At 36.7% G+C, this 14,527-nt stretch overlaps 1 protein-coding gene across 1 annotated transcript in view; it reads left to right on the forward strand.

Annotated features, from left to right (window-relative positions):
- The first annotated feature begins 687 nt into the window (after positions 1 to 687).
- The window catches only part of LOC150094531 (uncharacterized), a 77,513-nt gene continuing 63,673 nt past the window's right edge, over positions 688 to 14,527 (forward strand). Inside the window, exon 1 of the mRNA XM_090412084.1 lies at positions 688 to 1,021. The gene's annotated coding sequence lies outside the window, so the exon portion shown is untranslated. The remainder of the gene's footprint in view (positions 1,022 to 14,527) is intronic.

The raw sequence follows: 14,527 nt of genomic DNA on the forward strand, positions 1-14,527 counted from the left end.
CATTAGGTTTTATGTGTTTATTTATTTTATACCGTATGCTGAAGAACCGGCATTTAAATGTTTAATTTAATAGTGGAAATAACTGATATCATTATGACGAGAATATGGGCTTTTTCAATTTAAGCTGAATGAACTAATATCATACGGAGATGAAAGAGTTTTTTTTTTTTTTTTCTAGTAAACTCGGATATTTCATCTCGCATGCAAGCAAATCTGCCAAAGAACACACACAATTACAGCCAAAAATGCAACAATTAGTGGGCGGCGATGACGTGTGTGTGTGTGTTTGGCACACTGATATAGGAGGTATCATGTAATAAAAATAATAATCGAAAGGGAACCACTTCATTCGTTAGAAGAGGCGCATGTCTTTCTATATGGTTGTTACTGAAATCATTAAAATATATTTTTTAAAAAAATGTTGTATTTGTTTCAATAATATGCAGTTATTTTCTCAGTGTATTAGTTTTCAACAATCCTTAAACCTGGTCTCGTAGTTATCTGAATTAAAAATTCGTCTGTTCATAAAAGATGGCGCTGTGTCCCTACTCCCCACCTGTTGTACTTAGTATATTGTGTTGTCGCTAAATGATAGCGTGATTTGTCCTTTTATTTTAATTGGCGAGTGATCATTACTTATGGTTATTCTCAATGTGCGTACGCAAAAGGGCGTGTAACAAACACCTTTACTGTGTCCGTGGATATTGGCGAAATATCATGCTTTCTCTTTGAAATATGTAGTTTTTGCTTTTGTTAAATTTCTGCTGGCTCAGGTGAAAGTACGCGGCAAATTTAGTTAGGTATGAAAGAGTGTTTATTACTTAATATTGTATTTAAAGTATTACAAATGCTGTGTAGTCACCAGTAGATACGTCTGTTGTCATGTGTCACGTTTCAAGACAATTGGTGTTTGACTAGAAATTTGCCTCCAGTGGACACTAAATTAGAAATCTAATTGAAATATCTATTTTAAACTGGTGTATTAGCGGAGATATGAAAAATGTTTGGAAGTCATTTTCAGGTAAGATGAAATTTGTTGTCTTTATTAGTTATCCGAAATAACAACCGTTTTGTGTACTCCGCTTCGAGTGGGACATCAAGGAGAGCGACCGATTATATTGCTCACTGTAACAGAAATAAGAAATTATGACTAAGAAACTCAGCCTCTTGTAATATTCTTAACTTTAAAAGCTTTCGTGGTTAGTAATTATTGTGCAATATGAACATAATAACAGCTAAACTCTCCAAACAATATGTGATGTGACCACGACTTTGAACTTGTGGCCAAATGGAAAATCGTGAGATTGCGGGATTTTCCATCTTGTCTCCTCGTCTGCTTTTCTCACAGATGGTAAACACCGATCGTTTAAATGCTCAGATTAACGTATGCAAAAACTTGATGTAGTTGTAATTGCATCAGTGAAGTAATCCAAACTTTGCATTCAGAAATATATGTAGGAGTACACTGTTGGGATTGGTTAATTAAATTGTCTAATATTTCTCAGGTATACTACAGACAGTAATAATAAAACAAGGTGACATTAGCGAAGTTTTTTCTCAAGTTTTTCATTTCAGTGATAAATGAGGAAACTGTTCCTTGATAACCCTATTTTATCAGTGAATAATAAATGCCATGATAAAATCTTGGCGTTTTGCCCTGGTAGAAGCAATAGCAGTGATGATTTTGATATGGAAAGCAATAATAAAAACAAACTGCTATTCACAGTTATCTTATTTGATATTAGTTTTTGTTTTATGACTACTTTGTGAGATTTCTGCTACATTAAATCCATTCATCTATTGATTATGACTTCAGGCATTATATATCAAGTAAGGAATTTTATAATGATGAACTGCTGTCCCCTTGCCAGTAAAATAAATTGGACATGCCCAGTTTGTGTTGTTTTAATTTTTATCATAACATACATGGCTTTCTCTCCTATTTATGTAATATGGGGTCAAAAACTCATCTGTTTTATTGAAATCATAATTACACATCACATTTTGTAGGATATATGTATATATGCAACAGCCATGTTGTGTTATTGGTGAAGTTTTAGCTATCTGCTAAATATCAAATGGCTAATACTTATTTTGCATGATAGTGTGGTTTCAATGAATAAATACCCATTTATTTTGAAAATTCTTAGATTTATAGATACACTAAGTATTGTATTCTACACCTGTACTTTCATTATCTGTACACAAATTAAACATATTTACTGAAAAATTGGCATGTAAGGAGCATACATAACATTCATAGAGAGAGAGGAGGAGCAGAGTTTGTTTACTCAAAAGCATAACTTTTAAGGGATGCTGTATTTTGAACTGTCTTTTTGGAGGAGAAAGATGATGATGGGCTTGGCTGTCCATTATTTTAAAGATAAGAGTTGTAACTACTAGAGAGTTAAGTAAATGCAATTAACAAGTTTGTTGTTTAAGAAAATAATCAGTGGAGCATAAAGTGTGCACACAATGAATTAATGTGGACAAACTTTATCATTCATTGATAGTTGTTGATATCAAGTCACTAAAGAGTGATTTTAGTCAGTCATTATCAACATCTTGATAATAACTGACTTTCTGAGATAGATAATTAGAAGCATTACTTTATCTCCCTGTATTAATTCTTCTATGTCAACTGAAATTGGCAACCGGTCACTTTCTGTACAATGGGCATCATATCCAAGAGTCTTATATTCTTCCTGCATGTTCCTACTGTATGTTTCATCCATTACCAAATGAAAATATATCAGAATGAAACATACAATAAACACAAATAGTGTCACTCTGATTAAAATGCCTCCCTTAAAAACTGTCATCAAAAATGGCAATCAAAATATACAAATCATGACAAAAATCCCTACAAAAAAAAAAAAAAAAAAAATCGCTTTCCCATGTATTTTACCAACATCCATAGCATAAATGGCATAAACAATTGCTTACAGCCATCCAGACCATACCTCCTATTCTTAACAGAAAACCCATTGCAGCTACAATCATGACAGTCTACCTTCACTGTCCAGATTGCACACTGCATCATTCTTCTCACCACATGGGTGACACTTGTGCCTTTGTGAGATCAGATGTTGCTTGCCACAGAATGTCAAATTTAGGCTACTCTGCTTTTAATTCCTCTGGCTTAAGGTTTGCTTTCCCCATACAATTTCATTCCTATGCTTTCATTTATTACTCTTCAAATTCCAAAAACCACTCTGACTTCTTCACTTTCTTATCAGCTTGACTTTCTAAAATCCAACCTTCTTAAGAGACTTTGATATCTATAACTCCAACTGGTTTCCTTTTTCTAACATTGCTGGATAAGATGTGGAAGTATTTGCAGTAAGCAATGGCCTCTACCTGCTTGAATAGCTCTCCACTCTCCTAAAACCCTTGGGGTATTAGGAGGTATTGGGAGTGTTCAGCCACAATGCAAAGGGCAATTGGGGAGACCACAAACTGTTAAACAACGAACCTTCCTGATATACTCTAGAGGTCACCTCTTCTCTCAGTGAAATCACAATCTTGTGCAAGTTTCCTCTTTCAATGGAGTGATCTACCCTTCCTATGGCATTACAAAATTACCAAGTGGGGACAGCCTCCTTAAGGTTTAACAAAATGTGACTTGCAATAAGAATTCAATTTCATAATCAGTCTTTGCTGAAGCATGCAGCAAATGTAAAACAACCTTCAACAAATAGTATTGGTGGTGGATTGAGTGGTGGAGACGAGAACTTGTAGAGTAGGAGCCTTCCCTTGATGAGTCCTTGGACTTCCTGGAGGTGTCACATAATAATAATAATAACAACAAATCCAAATCTGACTTCATAAAAGCCAGTTGAAAATCAGCAATAACAAGACAATGAAAATAGGCAGAAACATTGAAAATATCAACTGCATCGTGAATGGAGAACCTATAGAACAAGTAAAACATTTCAGTTAGTTAGGAACAATTTTTAATGAAGATGGTAAATTAAATATGGAAATATATAACAGAATCAACAAAGCTGGTATGGTAGGAAGTCAACTGAATAAATTTATATGGAATACTAGAGAAATTAGTCAAAATACTAATCAAAACTAGTGTTCAAACCAATTTTAGCTTATGGATCTGAGAGCTGGGTTAAAAATAAAACACTTGACCAAAGACTAGACCACAGATATGAGAGTCTTGAGAAAGATTCAGGGCATGAACAGATAGCATCAATGGTAATATCATATTAAAAATGAGGATATTAGGGAAGAACTTAATGTTGTTAGCATCCAGAAATGTGTTAGCAAAACTAATCTCAGGTGGTATGGTCACTTAAACAGAATGGGAGAAGAAAAATTAGCAAAACAAGTGTTCTCTGCCAGATTGACAGGAAAAAGACCCAGAGGAAGACCAAGATATAGGTGGATTGATACAGTAATAAGTGCCTTAGAAGACAGAAACATAAGATCTGATAACATTGTAGTCTTGACAGATAATAGATTCATTTGGAGGAAAATTGTTGATAGGAAGTGAGTAACGATATAAGTTACATGTAGTACTGTCATAATATCCTGTACACCCCTTGAGCGTATGTGACAAGAATTTTATGATGATGATAAAAGCCAATATCAGAAAACTTGCCTTCTGATCTCTTGCAAAGGATATCAGATGCAATTTCTGGTAAGCTGTGCTCCCACCTCTCTCTCATATCCATATGATGCAGCACCATTGTTCATCACTTAAAGCTGAGATTACTTTTCTAACTCTTACATACAGTATGGTGCAAAAAATACAGTACTGAACTTCAAGCCCCCTCTTCCCTTCAGTACCCTTGCTACGAGATATGCCATTGAATTGCATGCACATTAATAGAAGAGCATGTGTAGAGTTTACGCCATTGCATTTAACTGTGGCAGTGGTGTTGACATTGGAAGAAAAGATGTTTATTGTTGAATATTATTTTCATTCATACAGAGTTGATATTGTTATCATTGTCATAATAGAAATTCCAATGTACTGGGAGTGCTCTGCCACAATGCAAAGGGCATTCAGGGAGACCACAAACTGTTAACACAAATGAGAATCACAGGCACATGTGCTGGAGCAAGTCTACAAAATGCTTCAAAACTACAAGTTTTACCACTGTTCAGCACTGACTGAACAGTGGTAAGACTTGAGATGTTGAAGCAGTCACTACAGAGAATCCTTAAGGAGCTGGGTGCCTTTTTGTACATCATTCAGGTTGGTCAGTGTTTAATAGCAATGGATTATGCTGAATGATGGGAATACTGTGCACATGTGCTAGCTGATGTCTATGAAGATCTGTCCTACCTCCATAATGTCTGGTTTTCAGATGAAGCATATTTCCATCTAAGCAGTCATGTAAACAGATTAACTTACAGGTTTCTTGAGATCTGAATTTGTTCAAGAGAAACCTCTTCATAGCAGGAATGTTACCTCATGGTGTGCAGTTTCAGGCCATGGCATAATTGGGCCCTACTTCATTGAAGAGGGTGGTGTAACTGTGACCTTGAATAGCAAATGCTATATCAAGAAAGTGTTGGTTTTGTTCACCCGGGATTTGCATAGGATGTGTCGTGCAAAAAACATTCCATTTCATGAACAGGCAGGTATTCCAATAGGATGGAGCATCCTGCCACACATCATGTGGTTCTATTGCCTATTTATCAGAACACTTTCCCAGGAGGCTCATTTCTAGGTTCACAGTTCTCCTGATCTCACATCACTTGATGACTTCATTTGGAATATGTTGAAGGAATGGGTATTCCACCATGACCTGCTTTCATACCTTGATGAACTAAGGGATATGTCCATTTCGAGTGCCCATTTCGAGCACATAATCTATCATTGTTAATCCTTTATTTGACCAAGATTCCACCGATAGTTGTTGGATGTACATATCATTATAAACATATTTTAATAAACCTGTTTACTCTGTGAAATATATTGTTGTGGTTATTCAGTACTGTCCCCCCCCCCCCCCCCATTTTACTTTAAATGACAAATGAAAATCACATTTTAACATATCAGAAACAGTGCACCATATGCCTCCTATGTTTTTTTTTTCTTTTTCAAAATGATATCAGAATGATACTTAATAATTTGGTTACTAAACAGTCTTCTAGTTCGATGTCATCTCTCCAATTTTTTTATTATATATTTTTTTATGTTAATCCCACATAAAAGACCGATAACACTACAGTGCCATGTGTGGGCAAGTGATTAATGAGAAAATGTAGCCTGTTAATGTTTCTTAAAGAGTGGGTGGTTTTACTCAGTGGGAACAGCAGTATAGAAAAGCTTATTCCAAAGAACAGAGGTGGATGGAATGAAGGAAGCTGATGAGAAGTTCAGTGTGTTCGAAGCTAAATACCATATGGATGTTGGCCAGTAGCTGCTCTAGTTCTCACATGGTTAAAAGAAAGTGGAGGAATGGTAGCAGCAATTCAGAGGAACAATGCCTGGGAAAATACCTATAGAAAAGACACGGCACTAAAACAGAGCACATATGATAAAGTGACTAAAGGGAGTCTATGAGAGAAGATTCATCTATCCCTCTTCTGAATATCAAGAATTCTTAGGAAGGTCTTGGGTGCTTCCCCCAAAATGTAGGAACTGTACTCCATAGTTGGATGGATCTGAGACTTGGAGTGTTAGGAGAGTTGAGAGGAAGAGAAGTAATGTTTAGAATGGAAAAGAACATCAAGCTTTTTAGAGGCTATGTAAATAATGTCTGCACCAGGAACTGGAACATCATCAAAAATAAGGGGGGGGTGATGTAGGATTTTTCTTGCAGGTAATAAGACAGTTTTGTGTTGTTTTTTTTTGGCATTGAAATTTACTGAGTTGTCTTCACCCCATTTCAGGATATTGAGGAGGTCAGTGTTCAAGTCATCAGTTATGGTAGATATTGAGGCATCTAACATTAGGATACTACATGGAATTTGAAACCAGAGAAAGGAGGTAATTGATATAAAGGAGGAAGAGTGTAGGTAAGAGTACAGAACCCTGAGGCATTGATGGGGAAATCTGATGAGAGGAAGCCATCAACCATAACACACAGCAACCAGGGAGGAAGCTGGCAGTCCAGTCACAGAGTAGAAGGGAGGCCATAAGATAGCAGCTTGTTCAGAGGTTTCAATGCCAGACACAATCAAATGCCTAAATATTGAGAGCGATAACATGAGTTTCTCCAGATCTTTCCATGGCTTAAGTTCAAAGAAGTGTGAGATTAGCTAGGAGGTCGGCTGTAGAACGAGAATGATAGAATCCATGTTGGTGATTGCTAATTAATTGCTGGGTCTCTGAGTAATGAAGTAGCTGGTTAATCAAGCACTGTTTGTTTTGGGGTCATCCAGAATGAACTCCTGTCCTATATCGTCTTTATACTCAACGTCATGATAAAGTAATGCATAAAACCAAGCATGTATATCCAGTCTAGTCCAAAAAAATAGAGAAAAGTGGTCTGCTGACCAATTGCTGTCATCTGAATTCTCACCAGAATAATAGAGAAATTGGAAATATACAAGCAATTATCATAGACTTAAAAAGCAGTTTCCATCAGTAGAAGATGAAATTGAATTGAATTGAGATTGAATTGCATTTGAAGGAAAAGAGAGAGATCAAATAATGCATGGGGATACTTAAGAAAAAAATGTTGGCAGCAGTGGCAGACTGTGTACCTCACCTGAAGAAGATATATAGATTGGAATCAAATAGATGACTAGAGAAATAAAACAGGAATTGCAGATTAGATTATGGAAACTATATGTTAAAGAGATAGGTGGGGAATAGTTGCATGAGGAATATAAGACTCAGGCTAGGGAAATTAGTAGTATTGTAAAGAGAGAAAAATTAGGACACGAGGATTGCCACGGCAATCCAAAAAGAATCCCAAAGAATTTTTTTGCTATGTGACGAGTAGGAGAAAAATGATTGTGGATGGATTACCTTGCTGGGTGAAGATAGAACTCTGATGACTAATGCAGATGACATAGTTGAGCTTTTTAATTATCACTTTATTAGAGTGCCCATCTTTTATAGCAGGCTTTATTCCTAAAGGTAAGGAGTGGATGAAGAAGAGGGATCTGAATACTGAGTATCCTAAATGTCAGTAAGACAGGTGGGCTAGATGGAATTTCACCATATGTTTTAAGAGAATGTGCTGTGGAATTGACCATGCCATTAACTTGACTGTTTAATGAAAATCTTGCAACAGTAGAAGTCCTTGGATAAGATAGTGCCATAAAGGTATGATAGAATGGAGGTATCAGAATATAGGCTGTTTGTATTTCTCCTATAATTGTTAAAATTTGGAAGAAATTGCTAAGAACTCATATACAGAATTGGGCAGATAAAGGTAGTATGCACATCAGCATGAATTTGTTAAGAGTCACTCTTGTTTTAGGAATTGGTTATCATTTTTACAATAGAGGAACAAGAGCAGCAGAGAAGAATAAGGCATATACTTGTCATTCATATGGATTTTGCAAAGGCATTTGACAGGGTGTCACATAACAAGTTGGCTTTTAAGTTGAAACATATGGGTTTGTATATCAGGTTAGTAGATTGGGTTGGTAGTTGGCTTTCTGATAGATATCAGAATTGTTTATGAAGAGTAGAAAGGTTACAAGTGGAGTTTCATGGTCCCAATACTGAACCTATAATAAATTTAGTTTAATCCTTTATCCAAGTGTGAGCAAACAAAGTTTGCGCCTGAAAGTATCTTCAGGACTGGGGTAAGGTGGTACAACACCAGGGCAACTCGTTGCAAAGGTGGAGCAAGATACCAACACTCCTATCTCAGTATCTCCTATAATGCAAAACACATCTCCTTGCTGATATGTCTAATGTTATGCATTAAGGGAAGGGCCACTACCCAGACTAGTTTCGACCTTTATTGAGGTCTCTTCAGTGGGAGCCAGGCCCAAGTGGAAATACCAGGCAGAAGCATTAGCAGGTCATCTCTACCTATAGGAATTGCCAATTGATGTGCCACCCTTTTTTTAATAAATTACTCTGGATTTAGAGAAAGATGTTGAAAGTTTATTTTTCACTTGGTTAGAGTATAATAAATTTAGTTTAATCCTTTAAACTTAAAGTTACTAAACTTTCAACATCTTTCTCTAAATCCAGAGTAATTTATTAAAAAAAAGGGTGGCACACCAATTGGCAATTCCTATAGGTAGAGATGACCTGCTAATGCTTCTGCCTGGTATCTCCACTTGGGCCCGGCTCCCACTGAAGAGACCTCAATAAAGGTCAAAGCTAGTCTGGGTAGTGGCCCTTCTCTTAATGCATAACATTAGACATATCCGCAAGGAGATGTGTTTTGCATTATAGGAGATACTGAGATAGGAGTGTTGGTAGCTTGCTCCACCTTTGCAACGAGATGCCCTGGTGTTGTACCACCTTACTCCAGTCCTGAAGATACTTTCAGCCGCAAACTTTGTTTGCTCACACTTGGATAAAGGATTAAACTAAATTTATTATACTCTAACCAAGTGAAAAATAAACTTTCACCAATACTGAACCATTACTGTAAGTTTTTTTCTGTGGTATTGTTGCTGAACTACAGGAAGATATTCAGTTGTTTGCAGATAATATGAAGGTTGAGAGGATTATTAGTAATAGTGCTGCTGTTTTAGTCTTTTAAGAAGATTTTATAAGTTGGAAAGGTGTTCAAATGAATGGGGATGTCAGTTTGATGTAACCAGATGTAAGGTTTTGATCCACGAATGGGATGCTTCATACTCACTAGTGAAATTATACTGGAAGAAGTGGAGGAGGCAAGGAATCCTGTCGTGGTTGTAGATGGAAATAATTTGAAGTTTCCAAGGACATATTGCAAAGATTGTAAAGACATCTCAGAAAATTGTCCCTGTACTGAACCATTATCGTTGTCTTTTTTTGTGATATTGTCGCTGAACTACATGTTGCTACAGTATTGAGGAAGACATTGACCACAAGAGATAAAGGATGGTAGTCCTATTGTATAAAGTTTTGATCAGACTACATCTCGATTTCTATAATTAGATCTGGTCACCAGGATTTGAAGGAAGTGAAGTAACATTGAAGTAACTTCTATCTACCAAACCAAGCAAGCATGGTTTGGCAGATAGAAGATAAAGGGAGAAGGATATGATTGAGACATTTAGGCTGTTGAAGGGTTATTATTGGGTTAACACTGAGGAGATTTTTCACATGAGAACGAGGGAAGGAAACAAGGGAAGGGGCCATCCCTGAAAGTTGCAAAAGGAAATAGTGGGGATAAAAGGACAAGAAGTAAGGTTTTTGCATGGAGAGTGGTAGGAGCATGAAATGCATTGCCTGAGAGGGCAGTAAAAGTGCAACCAGTGGATAAGTTTAAGGTGTGGTACAGTAGACTTCCTGTTGACTGGTGTGTGATCCCCATGATGTGTCTTGTGACTCCATGGAGGGCAAGCAAATAATAGTCTAGTCTTTAATAGGCAATTTCCCTACTACCAGTTAATCGATGATCCCTTATATAGTTTCTACACTTGCAATGGAAAGATTTGGCGATGTGTTATTATCCTCAACATTTCTGGAGCAGTTGTGAATATGGTTTTCTCCTATAACCTGATTAACTTGTCCCCCCCCCCCCCCCCACCACACACACATTTATCCATCCGTATATTTATCCAGATTTTTCTCCTTCAGATCTTCCTCTACATTATCTTTCTACCTCTTCTTTGGTCTTCTTCTTCCTTCTTGTATTTCCATCATCATGATATTTGATCCATCATATTTTTCATTTCGTCTCCTTACATGTCCATACCATCTTAATCATTCTTCTTGTTTGTTTGTAATTGCAGTCACCTTTACAGTACCTCTGTTCATTACTTACCTAATCTTTCCTCGTTACTCCACACAGCCATCAAAGTATCCTCATTTCTGTAACACTAATCTTGCTTTCGTTGGACTTGTTCATAGGCAGTGTCTCCAATCCGTATAACATTGTGGGTCTCACTACCATTCTGTATATTTTTCCTTTCAATTTCACTGGAACTTTTATGCACAAAATTCCTGACATTTCTTTCCAATTCTTCCATCCTGCCTGAATTCTGTTATTGACTTCCCTATCCACTACCTAGACTTTTGAATTTATCTACTTTCTTAATAACCTCTCCATTCAGCACTACCTCTTTCTCATTGTTGACATTTTGACCACACACCAGATATTCGGTTTTTATTCTGCTAACTCTCAGTCCTCCTTCTAATACTCTGTTCCATTTTATCAGCTTTTGTTCCATTTCCTCTCTTGTTTCCACACACAGTACAATATCATCTGCATAACATACTTCAAAGTGCTCTCTCTCTCTGACTTGCTCTGTCAAAGTATCTATTACTACATTAAAGAGAAAAGGACTGAGTGCTGATTCCTGATGTAAACCAACTGTTACTTCAAACATCTGTTATTCCCAAACAGCTCCTAACTGTTGCCTGCACATTTCTGTACATTTCCTGTATCAGTCTAACATATTTTTCTGGTACTTTTTCTCTTAGACTTCTCCAAATCTCTTTTCTAGGTACCGTGTCATATGCCTTCTCTAGATCTATAAAAACAACATGTGGGACATGTTGGACATTAAAGGATAAAGTGGCCTTTGTTCTTCCATGTATTTTTCAATCATCTGCCTCAGAATAAATACCGCATCCATAGTTCTTCAGAGAGGAACTATGGATGCAGTAAAACAAAAAAAAAACCTGTTCTTTTGCACATTAACTTTTTCTCAACACCTTTCATCTATAATTCTTTCAAATAACTTTATTGTATGAGACATAAGTTTAATTCCTCTATAATTACTACAGTCCTGTATATCTCCCTTTCATGTATTTAGGTACCACCACACTCTTTTACTATTCCTCAGGGATTATAGATTTCCTTCAACAGATTCCATATTAATTCAATGACTCATCTCCCTAACACTTCCCAGACCTCCACCAGTATTTTATCTGGTCCAGCGGCCTTTCCATCATTCTTCATTGGGAACATTTCTTACAAAAAATAAATAAATTGTCCTTGAGATATACTAGTGTTTTTTTCCTCCTTTATTCAGAAAGAGACCCCCCCCACCTTAAAAAAATCGGATCTAATATATACCTCAACATACGTGCAAAAGTTAGACTTTATTGCCTTGGCATCATTTTAACACGAAAAACTGCTTGCTTGAAATTCCATACCCATCTATTTATGAAATGCTATTTCAGTAATTAAATCATTACCCGCCTCATCATCCTTTATCTTTCTGTCTTAAGAGAGCACTTAGATTTGATCATTGACTCTCTTTATCCATCTCTGCCCACTTCATCTACACAGACTGATCTTTAGTAGCTCGTATCAGTAAATCTACACTCTCCTCAGAAACCTGTGAAGAACTGGTAGCAATCAGTCACTGTTATTCCTATTCATTTCTGCTATCCATATCCTGTTGAACAGATAGCAGAGGTGAAAATGAACAAAGTTTAATAGCTTTATTTCTTTCATGCCTCTTTATTCTTGATCCACTAGTTATTTGCATACTATAGGTTTCAACCTTTTGTGAATGCACTTTCTGTGTGTATGTCAATAAATCTCACCCCAAAAAATTGTAATTTACAACCACATTAATAACATTAGTGGGTTAAAGGTTATATAATATAACCAGGTTATAAAGGTTATATAATATAATAATATAATAGAACCATATGAGAACAGGTTGAAGATTTGTAGGTTGCAGAAACTGGTTGATAGGCAGAAAAAGGGAGATATGATTGAGACATTCAAATTGCTAAAAGGTGGGAGAACTAGGGGACACCTATGGAAGCTGGGCAAGAGTGTGGTTAGCAGTGGTGTTAGAGCTGGGTTCTTTACTTTTAGAGTGGTAAATGAGTGGAATAAGCTGCCAGAGTCCGTTGTGGGTGCTATGACAGTGAGCGAGTTCAAGGCAAGGTATGATAGATACTGTGAGAATGTTGTATAGTTGTGTGGACATGATGTTTAGGGCCTCCCTCGATGAGTCTAAGGACTCCCTGGAGTAGCCCGAAAATAATAATAATAATAATAATAATCTAGAGACCAAACATTGTTTATCAAATGTCTCCAGTAATCAAGGCATTGGATTCATACCAGGGTGAATATCAAGATTAGTAGATTTATTCACAGAAATTGAAAAATACTTGCCTGTAGGTTGAAGAAAAGTGATGCTTTGTGCTTAGCAAACAATGTCAGCAGTATATACACACAAACTCAATAGCCAAAATATTAGACATCCTCATGCATAAATGGAATCAACTAATAACATTGACATGCTACAATTGGACAAATGACATACACAATACAATCGTAGGCTGCAAGAGAGTATGTCTGTTTTTTTGCGAATCCTCACCATTTTAGGTTATAAACCTCTTGCGCATTTTGTAGTATAGGTGGGCTAAGTTAGATAAATCTGTTCCCCAACTGGAGAAACCAGACAGAACTTTTTAAAGCCACTTTGGGTCTTTAGTAAGCAGGGTGATGGTGGTGGTCTCATTACTAGACACTGAAAATCATCCACCTGAAGACTTTTACAAACATCCACGTCATGTGGGATTTAATGCAGAATGATGTTCAGCATAACAGCAGGTGTCTGTTGCAGCTGCCACATCTGTCTAACAAATGCAAGCAACTATGGCTGACTTGAGCAAAGGAACTACAGCATTAGTCACTAGAGTACCAGAAAAATGCATATAGTAATGAATCCCAGACAAAATGACACTGGCATAGCAGTACAATTCCATGGACTCCATCATGCTTACTCACAACAGTAGCAAGCAGAGTTATTAGCTGAAGTGTGTTCCTGGCACTCCTTAGATCCTAAACAGTATTAATGATGAAGTATACACTTATTGGTGATCATTTCCACTGCATATGATAATTGTTTCCATTAAGATGACATGCTATGTTATTACAGGACACATGTCAACCATGCATGGTTATAGAAACATGATAGTAGCTATCCTAATGAGTATGGAACCTCTCTCACTCCTACTCCCATTGATTATCTTTGGAATGTTTTGGAGCCAAATGTTCAGGTCATGGATATATTGCTTGATGACCCGATACATGATGGAATTTATCACATTCGCCTAAAGTTGCATATAATGTTTACAGAACTTCAGAGTTGATACCCTGGCACAGTGATTCACCACACTTAGGTTGGTATTTCTGACTCCTTAGAGGATGAGGTGGTTGTATCATTGTACAAAGATTTGATCAGACCACACATGGGCTATTATGTTCAGATTTGATCAGCTGGCTTTCATTGTCATGAAAACACTGGAAGAGGGTTCAGACACGACTTAGCCTGTAAATGATGCTGTGGGGGAAGATTAAGAAAATATAAATAGTGGAGTTTAGTGAATAGGTGGAAAAGAGGTGATGTGACAGACATTTAAATTGGCATATGTTTATTCAGGATTAGTTATGGAAGCAATCATACATAGTGAATGACAAGGGAACAATGAATGAGGCTCTCTTCTTCAACTCATTCA

Source organism: Typopeltis vanoorti, chromosome 22, assembly GCF_054136105.1.
Source record: "Typopeltis vanoorti isolate ZY-2024b chromosome 22, IOZ_Tvanoo_1.0, whole genome shotgun sequence".
In the NCBI taxonomy this organism is placed as follows: domain Eukaryota; kingdom Metazoa; phylum Arthropoda; class Arachnida; order Uropygi; family Thelyphonidae; genus Typopeltis; species Typopeltis vanoorti.